Raw genomic sequence first — 20447 nt, forward strand, 5'->3', positions numbered from 1 at the left:
CTTTGAAAGTTTGAAAAATACCAGCTTAGGAAGTAAAGTTCACCTCTCCTAAATCACTAGGAGGAAGAAAACTAATTGGAAGTCAGTTTTCTCTCTTCTCCTGATAATCCATTACTTACCCATTGTCCTATTCCAGGAGAAAAGACAACATGCTACACAAAGAAAAAATTCTCCTTTCCAACACATGTGCTACATTGAATCTCCAGATATGATGAATTGAGACACTTACAGAGTTAAGTGTGGAAGGGCGAACTGATTTCACAATAAATTGGTTAACTATTTAAGTGTTTCAAGATTCAGCTTAAGTGTCCTCAGTCCATCCTGATATAAGTGGCAAACTTTCAAAAGGTTGGAATGCCTGTCATTGTGGCAATATGCAAGTGCACTGCGGGACACAGAACAGTAGTTAGCTAATTACTTCAAGTATATGAGACAGATTAGATATGATCAGTAGTTACGCAAGCCAAATCCTAAACAGAAAAATCTCAGTGGTATCCACGTGTGTACACAGGTTGTCATGGCCACACCTTGGCTTGGCAAGTGCATCGAGGAACATTTTCTCCCAGGCTGCCTTTTCCCTCGCCTGTTGTGATTGTCTATAAGGCTTATAATAAAACATGGTGAGATAGCAAACGTGGCTTATGTGGGTATATTTGTCCTTCTTTGCAAACAAGATTGAGTCTTTTAGAAGAAATACACAAGCAGAAAAATGGCTTCAGACGAAAAAAAAAAAAAAAAAAACAGGGTAGTACCTATGGGTAATAGAAGGCACCGTGAAGGTGAATGGATGTCGGGTGTTCGGGTATGTGAACTGGGCATCTGAGTCAGTACAGGGATTGGAACTGAAATGGAGGTGACGGTGGAGGTTATACAGTAGGGAGAGTGAGTCGGATTATGATGATAGCTACAACTTTTTTAAAAAATAACTCTGACAACCCAGGTACTGGGGCCTTCACTTAGGTTTGCTTTTTTAACTCTTTCAGAAATACTATGAGATAAGGGCTTTTATTATTCTCATTTTATATGGGAAGACACCGAGGCTCAAAGAGGTGAAGTAATTTGCCAAAGGTCACGCAGTTAATTCCAGAGCCAGGATTTTATCTAGGATTGTGTACTTCCAAACTTTGTGCTTACAAACACTGTTCCATCAGTATTCTCTGTTCCACTGTGTATGTTCCATACCATTTCACTGTATCTTCTGTTGGCAGGACAGTCTAGAGATCAGGAGAAAGGTTAAGCTTAGAGCTGTAATTACAGGGGGAATTTCTGAGAACATAGCAAAGTCAAAGAGAGAGTGAATCTCTGGCAGCTTCCCCGAGGTGTGGCATACAGGTGAGACCTGGGGAGCACTGAGAATTTGTATTGGAGAAAGTATGTTCTGTTGTTCCTTAATTTGAGGATACAAAAAAAAAAAAAAAAAAAAAAAGGAAGTAAATCTGTGGCTGAGGTGAAGGACAGAAGAGTAAAAGATATAGGAAAATAGATATAAAACAATAACCACTAAAGTGTACTGGCCAGTTTACTGAATGCTTAGAATTGCTGATATTGGTTTTAGATGGAGTTGCTTTTTCCTTAGGTAACTCCATGTAGCCGGGTCTAGGGTGAGATGCCTAAGGGGTGTATTTAATGATGGTTAATGATATTCCTGAGTAGAAGGGAAGAGGTCAGTTGGTTCTCCATTAGAGAAGTCAAAAATGTCGCAACAAACGATGTAATTCCTGCCTCACTATCAGAAGAATAGAAACTGGTATGGTTTGGCTGTGTCCCCATCCAAAGCTCATCTTGAATGGTAGCTCCCACAATTCCCACGTGTCATGGGAGGGACCTGGTGGGAGATAATTGAATCACGGGGACAGGTCTTTCCCGTGCTGTTCTCAAGACAGTGAATAAGTCTCATGAGATCTGATGGTTTTATAAAGGGGAGTTCCCCTGCCCATGCTCTCTTGCCTGTCACCATATAAGACTTGACTTTTCTCCTCCTTTGCCTCCTGCCATGATTGTGAGGCCTCCCCAGCCATGTGGAACTGTGAGTCCATTAAACCGCTTTCCTTTGAAAATCACCCAGTCTTGGGTATGTGTTTATTAGTAGCATGAGAACATACTAATACACACTTGTCTGATTCATTATGACTATGCCATTTCTTTCTCTAGAGCTTTGCTACTCAAAATGTGGTCCCTGGAACATCAGCACCATCTGGGAGCTTTACCCCAGACTGATTGAAATAGAGCTTGCATTTTAACAGGCTCCCCAGGCAATTCCTATATGCAGTAACGTCTGAGAAGTACTGCCCTAAAATATGTATTGTGCCAGCTCGGCAACTTGGTGAACTCTTGTTCAGCCTTCAAAGCCTAGCTCAGATATCACCTGATCTTTAAAGCTTTCCCTAGCAATGTCTTAAAGAGTTAATCCCTCCTTCCTTTCTGCTGTTTCTCCTCCTACTCATCTCTATTCTCTGCTCATGACACTGTGTTCTTGAGGAGAGGGTATCTGTGTTACTCCTCTTTGTATTCTAGTGTGTCAACTCTGTCACTTCAACAAGATGGGTTATAAAAAGCATCCAGTTATTCAATTTAGTTATTCAATTTAAGTCCCTCTTGGACAATGATTTTTAAATTTTTCTATGCACAAAAATGACCTTGTTAAATTGGAGGCCTGTAGACCTCACCCCTATGAATGCTGATTCTGCATGTTTAATTGGGCCCCAGGAATTTACATTTTAACTAGCAGCTCTAAGGATTTCTGGTGCAGATGACTGAGAGAGATCTCTAGTTTAGAAACATTTCCTGGTGTCTGTAATGTGGAACTTCTTTCTGGCCTGGTGGATTGCCACTATCCTGTATATTGTGCTGGTCTTTATGTCCTCTAGGTATCAAGAATGCCTTAATTAGTAAAGGGGATACCCAAATAGGTATGGACTATATATCAGTAAGGATGCCTTTATAGAGAAATGAAAATATGCTGCATTGCAGGCCCTAACAGTCTCAGTTACTCAGTATGGTAGAGACTGTTGTAAAGATCTCTTTCCCTAAGGTGGAGGTTGCAGTGAGCTGGTAATTGCGCCACTGCATGCCATCCTGGGTGACAGAGTGAGACTCTGTCTCAAAAAGGGGAAAAAAAAGAAAATTCTCTCTCCCTAAATGGACTCAGTGATTCTTAGGACCCATTCCAGGATGTGTGAAACATGTGAATATTTTCCACATATACAGCTCTGATTGTGTGAGTGCTGCTATGTGCCAGGCAACATATGATAGGTGAGAACATTGATGATTTCATTGAATTCACACCATGATGCTAGATACGATGCAAGGGACACTGTCACCCTTTGAATGATAAGAAATGAAGTCAGGGGTTCTTGCTTCTTTCCTGTTTGCCAAACTGTCTCTCTGTTTCTTCAGCTATACTTTTTACTCATTATCCTTGCAAAATTCCACAGGGATCAGCAGAGGGGGTGGTTGTCAGCCTTCCCTAAAGTTCCTTCACTGCACTCCACTTCTAAGCCTTAATCATAACCATTTTTCTCCAGTTGTAGAATATATCTGTACTAGGGGATGTCTGGAAAACACAAAGAAGTGATTTATTTCCTTTCTTAAGAGAATTTTTAACCAGTTTGATTCTTTCCTTAGCTGGTGCTGCCTCTAAATCCACACATATCTTCATGGCTGGAGTAACAGATACATGGATACATATTTTTGAGTTGTTATAGCAACGGAATCAAATCACAAAAGAGTGGAGACAATCAATTTTTGCAGTTGATTGGAAAGACAATTAGAAAATTAGATTGTCAGGGGCATAGCTAATTTAGTTAATGCTGCAGAGTTCTCTGAGAATAAAGCAAAGTTGTTTTTTCTCAGGAGGGTTTGTTATTTGGAGAGTTAGGATAAAAGAATGGATTAAAAAAATTATGGTACATCCATAAATTGAGACACAGTGGTGCTGATTTCTTTCAATGTCTACTATATGCAGGGCACAAAGACGAATACAGCAGGCCCAGTTCTTGCCCTCGTGGAATTTATGGTCTACTGAATGAAGTAGAACTATGTAGATCTATATACACTATCATTGAAAGCCATCCAAGATATGTTGTAAATAATGCATAATGTAAAAACAGTATACGTTTGTGTCCAGATGAATTTGCCAGATGGTTACGACCAATGTTATTAATGGCAGTTATCTCTGAGGACTAGTAAGGGGTTTGGGTTGGGGATTGCAGGAATGAGAGGGAATGATGAACTGTGCAACTTTTTGTGGCAGGGACTGTGAACTACCTGCCCTCGAATCCCTTCTTCAGTCAAAAAACAACAAAATCAAACCAAAACAGAACGACAACAACAACAACAACAAAAATACATAGAAAACAAACCCCAAATATTTTCCAGACTTCTTATGGCTTGATGTAGTCATAAGACTAAGTTCTAGGCAAGTAGAAGTGTTGTACATGACAGCTAAAAAGGCCTTCTAGAAGGGAAGGGACTCGCCCTTTTGCCTGTGTTGCTTTCTACTGCTTGGAATGTGGAATTGTGGTATGGTCCTGGCAGCCATCTTGGACCATGAGGAGATCTGGAGGGCAGAAGCCATGGACAGGAGAACACTAGGATGAAGGACCATGAGTCTCCTTCATACCAACCTGCTACCACTTTTGCCATTTGCTGTGATGGTAGCAGTAGCCACATATGAATATTTTAAATTTATTAAAATAACAAAATAAAAAGTTTAATTCTTCTACCCTACTAAGCCACATTTAAAGTACTCAGTGGCTACCTGTGACTAGTGGCTACTAAACTGGACAAGACAAATAATAGAACATTTCCATCATCACAGAAAGTTCTATTAGATAGTGCTGCTCTGCTGCCTGGTTCCTGGTTCCAGGCTTTACAAGAGCCGATAAATCCCCATATTTATGTCTTTGTTACTTATGGTTGAATTAAACATACACTACACAAATTCTATTTTATAATGACCATATATCAATTTTATGATATAAAACTCACATAGTTTTAAATACACAATTAAACATCAAACACGGATTAAAATAGATCAAGATATATTATAAATAACTTGGTTTGATTATTTAAAAAACAGGAATATTGTGTCAAAAATAAAAATTTTAAAACCCTGGGTATAGAAGAGATCTAGAAAATTATAAACATTTAGATGTATTTCCAAAAGCAAAAGGCTGGGCATCTGAAGTTTATATAAGCTTCACTTGGACTCGACATAGACCGCACACCAAGTAGCTGTATACATTTCTATAGAGTTGCTGTCTGCACATTCAGCTATGGAGCATATTAAGAATGTTCTGACAGATACAGTGAGCATTCATAGGAGACACTTTTATAAGGATAAGATATGGTCTGGTGCTCTCTAGCTATTTATCAAACTCTGCTGTTTGCATTTTGAAAATATACAATGACATTACATTTTAAATACACTAAGTTATATTGTGCTGCTTTTGAACCTGCAGCAAAATTATGATACCATTGTGTATTTTTAAACATTAAATATTTCTCATATTTTTGCACTACAGCAAGCAAACCAAAGGCTTTTAGCATTCCAGGTCATGTAGACTCTTTCAATAAGTTGTTTATTCTTCGTTCAACGTGTGCGGGATTCAGGAGAATCATTTCCATTCTTATAGGAAGGTGCCACCCAGGTAATTTTTGGCACATAAATATCAATGCATATTCTGATCTGTTTGGAAAATGCAGTACATAAAACCCATTCACCAGGCTGAGGTCACCACGGGCGAATAAACCAACACTCTGCAGTGACTGCTTATAACAAAGTAGAAAAACCTTATGCTTTCAACAGGGTACCAAATTTAGTAAGTCCCTAAGCACCCCCACCTGGTACTCTGCCAGCACAAACGGAGGACATGTGTTGGTTTTTTTCCCCCTTCCTCGTGTGTGTGTGTGTGTGTGTGTGTGTGTGTGTGTGAGAGAGAGAGAGAGACAGAATATTTTATTCTTCCAAGTTGCGATGATTTGACATGTGCTGTTTTTACATATTTCCATTTTCTAGTTTCACTGAAAGTCTCAGAGGCTTATGGAGATGAGAATCAAAAGTTGGTAAGCGTGTTCCTGGTAGGCAAATGGTGCTGTTATGAAATCCTTTCTAAAAATCACATTGAAAAAAAGTGGTTTCAATTTTTGTGGACTTTATATGACCACCATGTCACTTTTATATTTGCCTGAGAAACAAAGGGATGAGAGCAAGGAGTGAAGATGGTTGGGAAATACAATTTGGAGAGAGGGTGTTTCTAATACTCCTAATACTAACTTGGCATTTCAGAGTGTTGTTTATCTCCTTCCAGTTCCATCAGCAGTGGTAATTTTTAGTGCCATCATTAGGAACTTGGTCTACTGTCCTGTTCAATACAGCATGAAGTCTGACATCCAGAAAATATCGAAGAACAATTTAAATTTTTACTGAAGTCTCGAGAAACAATGAGCAAAGGGGATTACATTTTTAACTCACAGAAATGTTATAAAGTTCTCTTTTCCGCCTTTTATCCCATTGTCTCTGGAGTGCAGCCAACTCTTGCTGAATCTCCCTAAAACCTCCACGCTTTCCAGACTCTCTCTAGCATGGTTCTTTCTTGACTCCTGACCCTTGACATTTTGGATCTGGTGTTTTCTTTCATGAGGGTCTTGGTCTTTTCTAATGTAGGATTTCAAGATTTTTCTGGATATTTTTTGACATTTTGGATCTGGTATTTTCTTCCATGAGAGTCTTGGTCTTTTCTAATGTAAAGATTTCAAGCTTTTCTGGATTTTTAAAATTATCTTTCTGCTGTTCCCAGCATTAACACCACCAAAGGCCCTAGACGGCGAGCAGGCAAACCCAGAAGCCGCTCAGCTCGGTAAGCAGTGGGAAGAGAAAAGTCTGAGAAACTTGCATGCTACATTTTTACTTTTGTGTGCTTCAGCTACAAAACCTTTTAACATCCTTCTAGCTCATCTTCCTTTCTTCCAGCCTCCAGGCCCCCTTAACCTTAGCTGCTCTGCAACATTAGCTAGTTTTTATCCAACTACTCCTCCCCACCCCAACGCTGGCCACCTGTTCCTTCCATCCCCTCTTCCCTTCCTACTGACCTTAAGCTAGTTGCCTCGGTTCCCTCACGTGTAGATCACACACCTGTTCTAGAAGGTCGCTGTGGGGCCCTCCTCTTCTGAGATTGTAAGATTCAGGTCATGCCTACTCAAGAACAAACACCTGACTTGGTTAAAAGTGAACACCTCAGCATGGGTTGCTCCTTCTCCTTTAAAGTATTTTTTGATGGCACAAGTAACAGGTATATGAGTATATATTCCTATACAAAACAAAAACCATTAAGAATGAGACTGAAAAAATCATTCCTTCCTCTAACCCCAACCCACACCTCTTCAATTTTTTAAGCGATTAAAAAAATACAAAAAGCCCCAAATTTCATCCATTCTTTTTTTTTTTTTTTTTTGAGATGGAGTCTTGCTTTGTTGCCCAGGCTGGAGTGTAGTGGTGCCATCTCAGCTCACTGTAACCTCTGTCTCCTGGGTTCAAACAATTCTCCTGCCTCAGCCTCCCATGTAGCTGGGACTATGGGTGCACACCACCATGCCCTGCTAAGTTTTACATTTTTAGTAGAGACAGGGTTTCACTATGTTGGTCAGGCTGGTCTCAAACTCCTGACCTCAAGGGATTTGCCTGCCTCGGCCTCCCAAAGTGCTGGGATTACAGGCGTGAGCCACCATGCCTGATCTCACTTTACTTCTTTAGGAGTTTGATCTGCATTTTTGCTGAGAGTTTTCTATGTTTTTATATACATATGTATATCCCAAGACTGTACAATTTTGTTTTGTGAAGAATTTTTTAAACATATAAATGCTATTCCTGTACATTTTTTATTTTCAAGTTCCTCTTGAATGTCTGAGAGGCTGGTAAAAATGAGATAAGCTGGGCAAGTGTGTTCTTGGCAGGCAATTGGTGCTCTTTTGAATAAAAATAAAAATGGTACACTGTGCTTACTGTTTTCATTTGCATTCTTTTGCCCTTAATATCATTGTTACTATAGAAGAACATAGATTTTTTTTTTTTTTTTTAAACAGCTGCCCAGTATTCCATGTAGTAGCAAGAAGTAGAATAATCATACCGGTAGCTAAAATTTATAGACTGCTCTTTGCCAAGAACTGTTCTTATTTAATCTTCAAGGAACTCCATGAAATAAGCAGCCAATATTAGTACCATTTTACAAACAAGATATCTCAGAACCAATACAAAATTACCATGCCTTATTTCATCTGTTGCCAGACATTCAGATGTTTCAACTGCTTGTGGTGACAAACATGAGACCAAATCTCCTTGCCAAGGTGCAGGTAGGATGATGCCAAGATGGAAACAGATGAGGTGTGGGGCATCTGCATTTTTAGATTCAAGGGATACTTCCAGACTTCCCTCATGATTGTATTAAGAGAGACTGTAAATACTGAAAAGGGTGGGAGTGGAATATAGAATGAGGAGTGAGCTGGTAGGATGGCCAGAAAGGGGATGGGTGGAGGGATGTATGGCAGATACACCCGATGGCAATAACTTGCTTAAGCCTACCCTGAAAATGACCCTGTATGGCACCTGAATGTGTGTCTGGAGTTCCCAGCTAAGGAATTCAGGAGTGGCCAACTAGGAGATTTGTTCCTTGTCTGTGAGGCACATTTGAAGCCCTTGGATCCATCCTGTGGAATGTAAGCTGTACAGGAGATCCGGGCCCTTTGTTTTGGGTTAATTGAAGGTTGTTAGGTGGAGATTGTTAGGCAGAGGGTGCTAACTGAAAATGCTATATAAACTGCACGCTTTTGGCAAGTGGTTGTGGTTCTTCTGCCCAGTCTGCCGCCGCTGGACCGTCCCTGTATATAAGTTTCCCACTAATAAAACCCTGTGTCTCATCTGCTGGCTCCATGTCTCTTTGGCTTCTTGAACATGATGCCATCCTTGTTGAGGTTAACAGGGGTCCAGCACAAGGGACAGCTCAAACTCCAACTTCATCCACTTTCCAATTGTGCATAAGGACAATTCTGGGTAAAAGCAGCCTTTTCCCGCTATTTCTTCCAATGTCCCTAAACTCCAAGGCATCAACTCACTTCTGCCTTGTCTCCCCCACCCAAGACCTTCCACCCACCCTGCGGTGCATCTGGGCCCCAGCTGTGCCAACTTTGTTAGGCTTAGGAAAGATGTCAAGCCTTTCAATATTTACTTTATCCCAAGAACATAAGGCAGGCAGACAGGCCTCCATCCCTACGTACCATTTACACAGATGTCAGGCCGTGGATGTGGGTTCATTTTTCATTCTTTAATCCACAGGTAAGAATTAAACCATAACCTGCCTCACCAACACCACAGCATCAATATTTTCTCAGACTGGAACATGGTTTCCCCGTTCTTATCCACCATTTAAAAATAAACTTAACATATGGCATTTGTCTTATGTCAAAGGAATGCAATGTGCTTTTCTTGACATATGACTCAATTCAAACACTGGGAAAAACTTTGATATTTCAGAGGAGTGTGCAGTGGGAGGGAATAGGATTGCTACCTTCCCCCATTACACTGGTTAATCCCTTGAGGCAAATTTCCAGAACCTGAGATGTCCTGAGTTTCTCAGATAATTGAGTTGCTTAAATCAAAATATGTGTCATACCGACCCAAGGGTAATGCTGGATACTCAGTAAGACTTCTTAAAATCACAGTCAAACCAATAGGTAAAATGCATGGAAGTTGGGAGCACCCAAGATTATATTTATGGAGTTTTCTCAAAGGCCCTGCAATGCCGGATCAATCATTCAAACACACCCCAATGACACCACATCAGTGGAGGTAAAGGAAAGAGGACATGGACACACAGCAAAAGCTTGCAAGTGGGGAAACGTTCATATACAAGCAGAGCAACAATGAAAATAACTACCACTTGCTGGATGTTTATAAACATCGCACAAACTTAGCACTTTGCCTATGTGATGATGCTCAATACTCACAACCATCTTCTGAGGCTGATATCGTTATGAGCCCCATTTTACATATGGGGAAATTGAGATTTAGAAAGCACAACATTTTGGACAAAGTTATACAGCTATTGAAGGAACAGGAATCCAAGTCCACTTCTGTCTGATTCAAGAGCTTGGCCTGACTCTGTTCATAACAAAGGCTTATTATTATATGTCATCAGGGAGAGCAGGTTGTAAATCCCATCTTTCAAGACATAACTATGATTCTGTGAATTTTTGCCTCCAAACAACTTCTCAACTTTTTTTTTTCTTTGAGACAGAGTCTCGCTCTGTCACCCAGGCTAGAGTGCAGTGGTGCAATCTTGGCTCACTGCAAGCTCCGCCTCCCGGGTTCACACCATTCTCCTGCTTCAGCCTCCTGAGTAGCTGGGACTACAGGTACCTGCCACCACATCCAGCTAATTTTTTTTTGTATTTTTAGTAGAGACGGGGTTTCGCCGTGTTAGCCAGGATGGTCTCCATCTCCTGACCTCATGATCCACCTGTCTTGGCCTCCAAAAGTGCTGGGATTACAGGCATGAGCCACTGCACCCAGCCAACAACTTCTCAACTTTCTAACCTGCCTTTTCATGCACTGAAGTAGCCTACTAGCTGCGTACCCAATATTCTAATCCCTTCACCTAGGTTACTGGAAGGGTGATCTTCCAGGGGACTAGAATATCATCATGAGCTCACTTGCTCAGAAATCGTCAGCGATTCTGATACATAGCTCTCTGACTAAGACGATGCCCTACAGACAGTGAGCACACGAATATTTACTGAATGACTAAACATACTCCAGTGACCTTCTTCCTTTCCCTGGCACAGTTTCTGAAATTAGGTGTCCTAGGTCACACCTATAGATCAGGCGATGTTAAATACTGGAAAAACACTCTTCTGAGTCTGAAAGACTTGAGCTCTGTCTTTCTTGGCTCCATGCCCTGAGGCAAATCCCTTCAAGGCTCTGATTCTTTTTCCTTCCATGTCCCCATTACCTGGTCAGTGTAAACTTAGCAGTGGTATATGCCTAAAGTACACAGAATTCTCACAATATCATCATTAATAAATACTGTTGAAACATTTTATCGGTCATTCACACCTTAGTAAATCAACAGATCTGAGCCAATTTCCCTGTGACTGTGAGGTGGGAGCAGGGTATTTAAGGAAGAAAAGTTTTTGTGGGCCAGAAGAGGAGGCCCTGTTGGAACATGGTGTCCTGCCTGGTAGAAGGTTGGTGGTCACCAGCTACCCCCATGGTGGCCCTGGAATTTTAGAAGTTGCTGTGGGGAGGACAGAAGCTCCTGGGAGGGAAAGGAAGAATGCTTAACAGGAACCAAAAATGGGCCAAAGACATTTTACTAACCTCAGAGTTTTGACTACCTGAGACCCAGATTGAGCTGTGGGCCTAGGAGAAAGAGAAATGGTGAGGAGGACACAGCTGCCTTCTCCACCTGTGTGAGCTATTTTTGCACAATTTGCTCCTGGCAACATTGGGAGAACTTTTTAGGTACCAGTTGCTGAGAAACCAACACTCCCAAACAGCAATGATTTATTATTGTCTCCTCATTTGCTGGATTGGCAATCTGGCTGGTTCTTCTGCTAGTCTTGCCTGGGGTCATTCATGTAGCCATGGTCATTTGACAGCTTGACTGAGGCTGGAGAGCCCAGTGGCTTCATTTATGTGTCTGGTAATTGATGCCTCAGCTTTCCACCACATGCCTTCTCTCCTCCCATAGGCAACACTGGGCTTCTTGACAGCAGGGACGTCTCAGGGTTCTAGGAGGGTGACAGCAGAAGCTGCAAGGTCTCTTAAGGCCCAGGGTTCAAGAGTTGTACAACATCACTTCTGCCACATCCTATTGGTCAAAACAAGTGGCAAGGGCAACCCAGATTCAAGAGGGTGGAACAATGGAGCCACCTGTTGTTGAAAAGAGTGATGGTGTCGTGTTGCAGAAATGCCTGGACATGGGGTGGCATGAGTAGTTGGGTGCCATTATGGTAAAAATCTGTGATGGGATATCCTTTCCCACAGTATTTCCAGAATGTTCTGCACCTACCAGCCTAGGAACTTTACCTACAGTTTATATGGTTATTTGGTTTCCTGGGGTCACCATGAAAATTAATGGCTCTTGGTCAATGTGGTTGGTTGGTGACCAAAACCAATCCAGGAACCTGCTTCTAGAACCTTTCTGGATCTTTGACTCTGCTCCTCCCACCTCCCTTTTCCTTCTTCTCACTGAAAAGCATGGTGTTGACCTCAGGCCTAAATAGTATTAAAAAAAGGAAAATTGTTTTGACTCTTTAAGATGTTTTTCATCATCTTCAGGAAAGGGATCCAATTCTAGGGACTGTTCTGTAACTGTACTATCAGCCAGCATTCCATGGGCCCAGTCCCGGAGCAATATCACATTCAAAGATACCAAAGCATAAGTAATTCCCATCTAAACTTGTGTTTCTTGAGGAATATTAAAGAGGATCCAACTCCTAACCTAAAGCACCATTTCCTCTCAGTTTCAGACTCCCTTACACCTTGAGGCTGCCTCACCATCTCTGTCTTCCTAATCTCCACTCTTCGTTTCCTCTTCAGAATCTCTTTGATGCTCCCAAATGCTAGGCCCTACTCTTCTCTTCCCTTGTTCATTCCCACATGAGATTTTTCCCCTCTATAAATCTCTTTCAGCTCCCTCCAAAACAAATCTCCCAATTGGAGCCCTTCTTCCACTTGCCACTAATGACATTTTGGGCCATATAATTCTTTGTTGTGGGATTGTCCTGTGCATTGTAGACATGTAGCAGTATCCCTGGCCTCTACTCACTAGATGGCAGTAACACTGCCTCCCGGTCGTGTAACCCCAAAATGTTTCTGGATGTTGCCAAATGTTCTGGGTGGCAAAAACACCCCCAGTTAAGAACTACTGTCTTAGCCAAAGCTGTATATTAAAGGCTCTTGGGAAATGAAGAGGGATGGCAAAATGCATTTCTGTACCGAGAGAGAAGGGAAATAAACCAAAAATAGATTTATTATACATTTAACAACTTGTGTCTCTAGTGTAGTACCATGATCTAGTAGTGTGGTCAGGAGAGAAGAATGACCCAAACACAAGTTAAATTATGCATTGTGCACTCCAGCCTGACAAGAGCATGGGATGCCAACACAAGCAGCTGCCTGGTGCTATGGAACGCCAGGGCAGTTGGGTTCAGGTCTGAAATCTGCCACTCGTTTTCAGATTCAGCAGAGCTGTGCTGGGGGTTGAGTGTGAGTCATTGAAAAGGCTCTTCAGATGTTTCTAATGTGAACTTCTGGTTAAGAAATTCATCCTGGCTGGGTGCGGTGGCTCACGCCTGTAATCCCAGCACTTTGGGAGGCCAAGGCGGGCGGATCATGAGGTCAGGAGATCGAGACCATCCTGGCTAGCACAATGAAACCCTGACTCTACTAAAAATACAAAAAATTAGCTGGGCATGGTGGCGGGCACCTGTAGTCTCAGCTCCTTGGAAGGCTGAGGCAGAAGAATCGCTTGAACGCGGGAGGCGGAGCTTGCAGTAAGCCGAGATAGTGCCGTTTTACTCCAGCCTGGGCGACAGGGCAAGACTCTGGCAAAAAAAAAAAAAAAAAAAAGAAAGAAAGAAAAGAGAAAAGAAAAAAGAAATTCATCCTAAAGTCTCAATAAACACAAGCAGCTGTGGCAGAGAGCCTGCTGGGATGGGAGATGGGAGATCTGAGGTCTCTATGAGGTGGTTCACTAACTAGCTGTGTGACCTTGAGAAAGGCATTTTATCCTCTGGGACTTATTTTTATCATTTTTCAAACAAGGGAGTTGAACCACATCCATATTTCTTGCCAAGACCACCTTGGATGTTTGTCAAAATGCCTATCTGTGCCCTGATCAACATTTAATAAACTGGAATCTATCAGGGTGGAGGCCTGAAGATCTACATTTTTAAAGTACATTCTAAGTTTTTGCTATAATAAGGCCAGCAAAGATGTAGAAATTATTTCTAGGTACCAAACTCTATGATAAGTTTTCTTTGTTTTCATACCTATAATGTGTTATTATACCCATTTGACAGATGAAGAAACTGAGGCTCACACTGATCGAACAACTTCCCTCAAGGTCTTGGGCATAGTAAGTTTGGGAAGCCAGGTTCTAACCCTGGGCTACAGAGCCACAGTGCCACAGCCCCTAACCATGACTCATGGTACAGTCTGCCTCCCTTCTGAATACTGACTTTTGAGTGTATCTGAACTTGAATGGTTTCTAAGCCTCCTGACACCTTGAACATTTTGACTAATTAAAAATTTTCCAAACTATTTGCCTTTACCTGTAATCAGTGATGGCTTTGTGAAAAGGCAGTGTTTTTTGGTGGTGTGGGAATAGGAGGATTCACTGAAATAAATATGTGAAGAACACGCCTTCCAAAGATGAGCCGCTTTCCTCGTTAAGCCTATTTTTCCAGGTTATCATGGCTAATTCATTGCCATATTTCATTATAGAAACTAACTGAAAGTTCATAAGTAAGTACTTTTCCGTCAGAGGTTGCAGTTAATTTCCACTTCAATAATCATTAATGTTTCTGTTTTTATGCTGACTGATCCTGAAATTCTAAGAAGTCACATGGAAGCTGGTTTGCAGTTTTTATCCTCTTTTCTTCTCTCCTAGATAGTCTATTTCCGACAGCCATATTGGAGAGCCTGGGAGAGGCATTTGTTTTGATTTTCTTCATTAATGTTTGATCTGTTCAGGATAAATCACAGAGAATGCGTACCAGGCTGAACATTTGCAAGGAAAATCCGCAAAATAAAGTCAAATTCAGAAATAATTTGGTTACACCAATTCATCATGTCTAGCATTACTGACAATATTTAGACAATGTAATTCCGATTACACCTGCTTTTAGGGAAAAAATCAGTTCCCTAAATTAAATTAACATTTTAGTGTATATAATTTGTAGTTCAGAATGAGCTATAATTATCATTTAGGAGAAACCATGTGGAATGCATTACCAGCCTTCTAAGTCTTGGGTTTTAACCATGATCCATGACTCAAAATGCTTTATCCTAACAGGTTGTAAATTCTGAGACAAGCAAGATGCATTTCAGTCATTTCTACTTTAATTCCAAATGAAGAATTCATTGTCTTTTCAAATTATAATAAATTGAAGAGCAATTTCCCACTAAACAAATCAAGGAAATTGAAAAATTACTTCTCTGGGAGCTGTTTTCTGCATCCTTTTTTAAAAAAAAAACAAAAAACAAAAAAAAAACCCCATGGTTTTATTATTCTTAATGTGTATACTAATAGACATCTGCATTGCCAAAACAATTTTCTTCCTCTTCTTTAAAGTAGAAGGTGAACTCTGAAAAATGTTAAATGTTCAATGTAATTTCATTCCAGGGGGAGTCTGGAGCCTGCAATGAGAGCTCACATTTAAGAACCTCAATTAATATTTAGAACATTAGCTCCCAAAGCCTTTCTCTCTCAGTGATGCACTTCCTGGGGAACCACAGAATTATGAGTCATGAATCTAAGGATTCATGTAAGCCATAGCTGTGGGCACTCAAATGTCCTCAAAATTCTTGAGATTGTTAATCTAAGATTTAGATGTACATAACAATCTGGCAGAAAAGAGAGGAAATGGTAATGCATGAAAGACCAAAATGGGGAGCTGAAACCAAAGCCAGGGAATGATTTTTTAAAGTCATGTGTGCTCTGTCTTTTGAATATCTATTTCTCCTGCCCTTGTTTTTCTCCTTTAGGTAGAGACATGGGGAAGAGTCTTTGATGAACAGAGAACAGGGGTATATCTGTATACTGCCATTTCTTTTTCAACCACGCCAGCAAAACAATTTGACTTACTCTAAAAGAGTGACTTGGTCTCTGAATAGGTGATCTGGACCCAGGATTCTCTGTGCAAGGCTTATTTTTGCGGCTATTGGCACTATGGAAATTTCTGACTTCATTTCACAGTGCTGAGCTCTGGGAAATGAGTTAGGAGCTTTCCATCCTGCGGGCTGCAGCTTCTCCGAAGAGACTGATTAGCAGGCACTAAGACCAAAGCACCCTCAGTTTGAAGAAGAGTTTGCTCATCTGGAAGGAGCTTGTTGAATTTTAAAGGGCTTTTCTGAGGGTACTATGGAGTTTCTAGGAAGGGCACCCTGTTGGCAGGATTTTGGTTGGGTTGGTCACTGAACACTGGAATGTTTTAACTTCAAGGTTCCCAAGTTGTGACAAATCAATGGACAGATGTAGGACATCAGTCAGTTGAGTAACTATTGTCTCTCATGGAATTGTCCTATTTCTGTAGCACGAAGGCAGTTTAATTTCACTTCATTTTTACTCTAAAGTTGGATTAAGAAGACAGAAAACCAGGAAGAGTAGTTTTATATAGGAAATCAGTAACTGTCACAATGTGAAAAATTTTCCTCATTGTTTCATTATTCCAATCAGTATTCCTAATTTGTGTCAATACAAATACAAACAGATTTCTTAGATTTAGTGGTGAAAGTCAACTTATATACCAAAGACAACTAACTCCAAAGCCAACTCATAGATTGTCTTGGAGATCAGCTACAGAATAATGATGGTTCCAAAGCTCTGTTTCAGATGAGAACCAAAGAGCCTGCATAAATATGGCTTGATAGTAGCAGACTCTTCCCAGAGGGACTCTAGGCAGTGTGGATAAAGATCATGAGAAAGTTTATTATAGATCTTTACTAAGGTGGAAAAGAGGATATCTTTTTTTCTAAAACTTGACTTTTCTGGGTGATATTTTAATCATAAATTCTCTTTTCCTAAATAAAAAAATATTTCCAAGTCATAGCAATAAAAATCTATATATTTGGGAGTAAATTGAGGGTTAGGCCTGGGAATAAAGATTTTTCTTTCGCCATCACCTGACATCTTTCCCTCTCCCCTTCCATGTACTAACTAGTTAAACATTGTAGAAATATATAAACACTGGGAAAATGCTGAATATTTCTCTCTTGGTGATTCTCAGAATAGTGATCCACAAGGTTGTGAAGAAAAGTCCAGAGATTCATCTCATTTCTTCTTTGTCTATTTATAAAGTGCTTAGTTCAATGCCTGCTGCATAGCAAGTGTTAGAAATAAATTTGTTATTAATAATTATTCTGAGAAATAAATAAGACAATGTTTGTAAATCTTTCAGCAGAATGCTGGTCACATAATACATGCTCTGTAAGTGGTATTGAATATAGATAGAAATTACATTATATAATAAAATATCTAATTATATATTGTTGTCATTATCATCTTTGCTCGATAAACTCCTAGTCATCCCCTAAAATCCCAACTTGAGTTAACCTTCAAAAACAAGACTTCCCTGCCACTCCTAAATATAATTGATTATTCTATCTTCTGTAGCACTTTGGTACTTAGATATCATATGTACATGTTTTATTGTACTATAATGAGTTGTTCACTGTTACGGCCCTTTTGATAGGTCACAAACTCTCTGAAGGCAAAGATCATGTTCTCTTCAGCATCAGACTTCCTACATCCCATGGTATAGTGTCTGGCCATGTGGTAGGTGCTCAACAGACATTTGTTAAATTGTGCAAAAACGCTAGGCGTAGAGACAAAGGGAACACTCCCATTTTTATGCCCAAACAAAGATGGGAATGTAGAGAATGTTATTCTTTGAAAAAAGAAATCTCAGGGGCTTACTTGAAAATAGGCTTGAGTGCTTACAAAAATGAGTGCCAAAAGCAATGGATAAGCAACTCAGGCCTGATGCAGCCCCAATGCGAGAAAATATCCCAGCCTCTTTCTTTGACTCAGCAGCTGCACAACAGATGGGAACGACTGTGGCTCAGTCACGCTGCCATGGGACTAGGGAAAAAGGACCAGGCTGCAAAAGGAAGAGAACATTTTCTCCCATGTGTTCATTTGAAAATACAATGTCCTTTAAAGATCACCAGCACTATACCAACATAACTTGATGTGAGTTTTGGTGCTCACGGGGAAAATGGGGTCTACAATGAAATACATGTACCCCTCATGGCCCTTAGGAGGATGAGATGTGAGTCATCTTGTCTAAAGATGTCCTTTCATCCTCCCCAAGGTCTTGTATTATTTTCAACCCACAGAGTGACGTGATTGGGACAAATGTAGCCAGAGTGGCGGGAAGGATCTGAGCAGAGAGCTTTGCTCCAGAAAATGACTGTTTATGGGGCTGAGTTTGCAAAAAGTGCAATACTTTGGCCCAAAGCCACTGCCACACAAGCAAAATTCCAAGCGTCTGTGTATCCTCCACCACCCCGTCCCACCCCGCGACTGGGAGAATGGTCTCCATTTCTCCTGCCTGGCTGCAGGAGAATTCTCCCAGTTAGCTGGCTTACCCACTTCATCCTGGGCCCTATCCCTGTTCCCCCAAACAAAAAGCAGCTTTTCTTCTTTTTCTGATAATAAACTCATTGATGCATCCATTTAACATCAACCAGGGTGGGTACCAGGCATGGTATGAAGTGAGGTGACAAAGTTGCAGAAGTGATTGTCCTCAAAGAGCGCCCAGTCTTGCTGGGGACAGGGACTGTAAACATGCAATTATAACACAATTTTGATAAGTCCTCAAAGAAAAATATGTTCAAATAATTATCAACAGGGGTACCAGAAAGGTAGTTCTGTTTAACTTTCCTGGGGAATTGGTAAGATGAGGGTCTTTTGCCTAGCAAGTTAGAAAGATAAGGAGCTAGCACCACCTATGGATTCTAGAAAAGGACCTTGGTATCAGAGTAGAGGCCATTTCTTTATAAATTGGGAGTTCAAAGAGCCCTCAATTATATGATAGATCTTGGGGAAATAGCTTGTTTGTACTGAGCTTTCCCTTATAAAAAGGGGTGAGTGGTTTGCAGAATTTTAATGCTTTTTGTCTAGAACTATCACAGTCTTAATTGCCTCCAGGTATTAAATCTTTGCACACATGGTTCTAATACACAAAATTTTTGCCATTATGATAACCATGTGCCTGAGCCTCCCATTCCTTGCATAGCTCAGCAGAAAGCACATCTAAGCTTGATATTACATTTCCATGCATTCTGAACGGCCACTTGTTCTAACTCTGTGAAGGTACTTCAGGCCCTGTAAAAGATCTATATTTCTTGAGAAACAAGGGGCTGGGGCAGAGCAGATTCAAGGCAATTGATAGGAAGAATGAATTGTTTTACCCTCCAAGCACAGACCCTGCTGGCATCACACACAGGGAAGGAGGGGAATAGAAGCTGGTCCATGAACAGAAGAGTTTGAGGACCTAGCTTAACCTCTGGGGCAGGTGCCAACTGTAATAGGTTTGTGGAAATTGTAGATTCTCGGGCCCACCCAAGATATTCCAGATTCACACCACTCTGTGTCTTTCAGAGTCTTTAGATTGAGTCTTCTAAGACAGATGTATCTGTGGCCAGTAAGAATCATCTTTTACTTAAACATGCTGATGTATTATGAGGTTGCCATGTCTTTATTTTGGTTTTCTGTCTTATCAAAAAACCCTTTCTCTTGGCTGGGCACGATGGCTCACACCGGTAAACCCAGCACTTTGGGAGGTTGAGGCTGGAAGATCACTTGAAGTCAGCAGTTCAAGACCAGCCTGGCCAACATGGTGAAACCCTATCTCTGTTAAAAATACAAAAATTAGCCAAGCATGGTGGTGCGCACCTATAATCACAGCTACTGGGGAGGTTGAGGTGGAAGAATTGCTTGAACCCAGGAGGTGGCAATTGCAGTGACAGATCATGCCACTGCACTCAATCCTGGGTGACAGAGCAAGACGCTGCTTCGGAAAAAAAAAAAAGTTTTCTCGTTACTGGGGATGTACAGTTGTAGGTAGAAAGGGGTGGGATATTGGAAAGAGAGAATTAAGTGGGACAAGAAAGAGAGGGAGAGGGAAAGAGGGAGGGAGGGAGAGAAGAAGAGAAAGTGGTGAGAGGCGACAAAATTCCACACTGCCACAAGTGTATTACATGAGGAACTTTATTCTTTTTTTTTTTTTTTTTTTGAGATGGAATTTCTCTCTTGTTGCCCAGACTGGAGTGTAGTGGCACGATCTCGGCTCACTGCAACCTCCGCCTTCCGGGTTCAAGTGATTCTCCTGCCTCGGCCTCCCAAGTAGCTGGCACTACAGGCTCCTGCCACCATGCCTGGCTAATTTTTGTATTTTTAGTAGAGACGGGGTTTCACCATATTGGCCAGGCTGGTCTCAAACTCCTGACCTCAGGTGATCCGTCTGCCTTACTCTTTAAGAGTAAAAACTAAAAATGAAGATGACAAAATTCTGACAACTAAACATTAATACAAATTATAGGTAAAATGAAATTTCACAGGGTTGTCAAACTTTCTCTGTACAAGACCGGATATCCACAGACAATATATAAATGAATGAGCATGGATGGATTTGGCCCTCTTGGCAGTAGTTTGCGAACCCAT

The 20447-nt window shown here is 41.0% G+C and overlaps 1 long non-coding RNA gene across 1 annotated transcript; it reads right to left on the bottom strand.

Moving 5' to 3' along the window:
- Positions 1-743: 743 nt before the first annotated feature.
- LOC117083106 lies at positions 744-8712 on the bottom strand. Its single transcript, XR_004436950.1, has 3 exons — positions 8603-8712; positions 3403-3553; positions 744-1214 (listed from the first exon to the last, which is right to left on the bottom strand). It is a non-coding gene; the product is annotated as an uncharacterized LOC117083106 (long non-coding RNA).
- Positions 8713-20447: the final 11735 nt, after the last annotated feature.

This window comes from Trachypithecus francoisi, unplaced genomic scaffold (assembly GCF_009764315.1).
Source record: "Trachypithecus francoisi isolate TF-2019V2 unplaced genomic scaffold, Tfra_2.0 Lachesis_group0, whole genome shotgun sequence".
Taxonomy (NCBI): Eukaryota; Metazoa; Chordata; class Mammalia; order Primates; family Cercopithecidae; genus Trachypithecus; species Trachypithecus francoisi.